The following is a 3,072-nucleotide window of genomic DNA, read 5'->3' on the forward strand; positions in this document are numbered from 1 at the left end:
CTCTCACTGAAGATTCCGTCAACATTCAAGGGGGAGTCTGTTGGTGCAGTTGTCTGTCGACTTCATCTTCGTTCGAGTCTTAGATTAGAACTGACAGATCTAGGCACGTTTTACGAGAAAGCAGAAACGAAATTAGGGTTGGAGCTAATTCCGCACTGAATTACCAAGGGTAATTCCGCACAGAATTAACTACTTAATTTCGCTTGGTCATGTAATCTCGTTTGGAACATGTAATTTCGTGTGAATCATATTTCCGCTTGAGTCTGTTCAAGCAGAATTAGTTGTCTATATATAGGTGCTAGATCGTGTCATTTCGTATGAAATTAGTTCCGGTGAGCCGAAGTGCTGCCGAAGTGTCTACTGAGTTGTAAACCGTGTGTTTTCAATAAAATAGACAGTTAATAGTGATTTCGGTGTTACACAAGCTAAATGAAGACTATTTCAATGAATTCCGCCTCTGATATAGTCTGAGATCTCTTCTGAACGACTCGTTTGGTCGGCAAACCGATCCTACAGATCTTGTACTTCTGAATCGACTGGCGGGTTGAGACTTGAGTATTGATCGACTCTTCACATTTCAGTATGTGAAATTTGGACTCAATTACTCAAATGGACATTTAAGTATTAGACAACAGACTATTGGTATTGGACTTCAATTCTAATTACTTAAATGAGCTCTATATGGATTTTGGACCAAACACTGTTAATGTGAGACTCTAGTCATTTCATTAAAAATGATATGTATTAAAAAATAGATTGAGCCAACCGAGCCGAACCGAACTAAGCGGACCTTTGCTCGTGCTCGGTTCATTTACAAACCGAACCGATCTGAACCGAGCATTTTTTCAATCAAGCTGAATCGAACGAGCAAATTCCGAGCGAGCATCGAACGAACGTCGAGCGGCGAACAATTTGAACAGCCCTACCCAGGGCTGCAAACGAACTGAACGAACACGAACGAGACATTGTTCGTGTTCGTTTGTTAAAGAATATGTTTGTTCATGAACGGTTCATGAACACTTACCGAACGATATTTTATGTTCGTGTTCGTTTGTTAAGGAAATAAACTTGTTCGTGTTCGTTTGTTAATGTTAGACAACGAATGAAAACGAACATTGATGAATACAAATGGAAATAAACAAACACAAACATGCATTTATGAATAGATCATATAAGACACTAACACTTGTTAAACATTTTATTTGTCAGGAGCTTGTAATATTTAAATAATATATAAAAACAAAACACTAATGAACTATCGAACACAAACGAACACGTTACCGAACGTTCGCGAACATAAATGAACGAACGCGACATTTGTTCATGTTTGTTCATTTAACTAAACGAACGGAATTTCTTGTTCATGTTCGTTTGTTTAATAAACGAACAGATACAAACGAACTTACTACCGAACAATTCACGAACGGTTCGTCGAACGTTTGGTTCATTTACAGCCCTAGCCTTGGGTGCCCCTTAACAGCCCTACCCTGGGTGCCCCTTTAACAATATATAGTCTGTGAACGACGTCGTTTTGTTTCGCACCCAATCCCGTAACAGCCCTTGAAAACCCTAAATCGCACATAGCATCCATATATAAACCAACCGCTTCCACACTTCAGCAGCATCAACACCACCACCACCACAACCGAAGGTTATCTTCTCTCTCTATCTGTTACATTCGAAATAACGATTTCAAAATTAGGGTTTGTCATACATACATATATGGCTGTGATTACAAAGAGAGAGGGCTCTAGCGAGATATAAACTCGATGAACTGGATGCCGCCTCTACACAGATGGCTCTAATGGCATATCAAAACCGTTCATCGAGTTAGGGTTTTGCGATGACAGAGATCTCTTAATCTACACTTGATATGAGCCTTTTTCTTTTGGTTTTAATTTTAGTTTTAGTTTTTGAATGCATTTGTTGTATTTGATTGTAGATAGAGTGTAGATTTTTATCTATGGTTCCTCTGTTTATAGACAACAATGCGTAGATTAAAAGCCTAATTTTTTTTAAACTTAGGCAGCGGCCAGACAACCGTAGAGATGGTTTCCACAGATGAACAGTTTTTGACATCTGTTTGTCTACTAAAATCTATCTCACATTGTTGAAATTTCAATCTTGTTATATTCTAGATTTCTTTTTCCCAAAATATTTTTTGGTTATATTTGTTTACAATACTATTTAGTCTGTGATACAAAAAATTAATAGTTGTTAATTACAGTTTTCAAAGATGGTTTTTTTCTTAAGATCATAAATTTTGTCCTTTTTAATTGTGGTTTTAAGTTTCTGATAAAGTATTAGTTTCCATCTGCTTTTTTAAATGTATTTTCTAATAAGTTTATAAAAAGCTTTGTGATTGAGTTAAAACCAAAATATTTTTTTACCAATTGATCTCTGCTTGTCTTATTTTGCTAAAGGATCAAGATTAAGGAAGTAAGGAGTTCTCTAATGATTGCAAACACAAATTTGGGATTTACATATATTTTGGTTTGAACAGACAAACAAACTTTTTTTAAAGAGTTAAATGTCAGTTTAGTCTCTCTGGTTTGAGTTATTTTGCCAGTTTAGTCCAAAAGTTTAAAATGTTGCCGTTTTAGTCCAAATAGTTTCAAGTATTGTCATTTTAGTCCGTTGGGTTAACTCCGTCCATTTTTTCTGTCAGGTAGAAGGGTAATCTAATCATTTTATATGTTCGAATTGTCCTACTAGTTAACATTGTTACATATAAAAGGATCAAATTACCTTTCTATTTAACAGAATAAAGGGATGAGGTTTAACTTATTACACTAAAATGTCAATGTTTCAAACTATTTGGATTAAAATGTCAATGTTTCAAACTTTTACACTAAACTAGTAAAATGATCCAAACAAGGACTAAAATGGCATTTAACTTATTTTTAAATGATAAAGCACTTGCATAAGATTTCACAGCGATATGCCGGCTAATTGGACTCTCAATGACAGAAACAATTGGTCATTTACAAAATCACCAAACTGCATTCTAGCAAGATGCTTGAAAAAGGTGGTATATCTGTGCAGATACAAAAATATTTAAAAGAGAACAAC

General features: G+C 35.3%; 1 non-coding gene across 1 annotated transcript; it reads left to right on the forward strand.

The window, feature by feature from the left end:
• Positions 1-1,926: 1,926 nt before the first annotated feature.
• LOC118482543 lies at positions 1,927-2,110 on the forward strand. The gene has a single exon (XR_004868577.1). It is a non-coding gene; the product is annotated as a small nucleolar RNA snoR143 (small nucleolar RNA).
• Positions 2,111-3,072: the final 962 nt, after the last annotated feature.

This window comes from Helianthus annuus, chromosome 9 (genome assembly GCF_002127325.2).
Source record: "Helianthus annuus cultivar XRQ/B chromosome 9, HanXRQr2.0-SUNRISE, whole genome shotgun sequence".
Classification (NCBI taxonomy): Eukaryota; Viridiplantae; Streptophyta; class Magnoliopsida; order Asterales; family Asteraceae; genus Helianthus; species Helianthus annuus.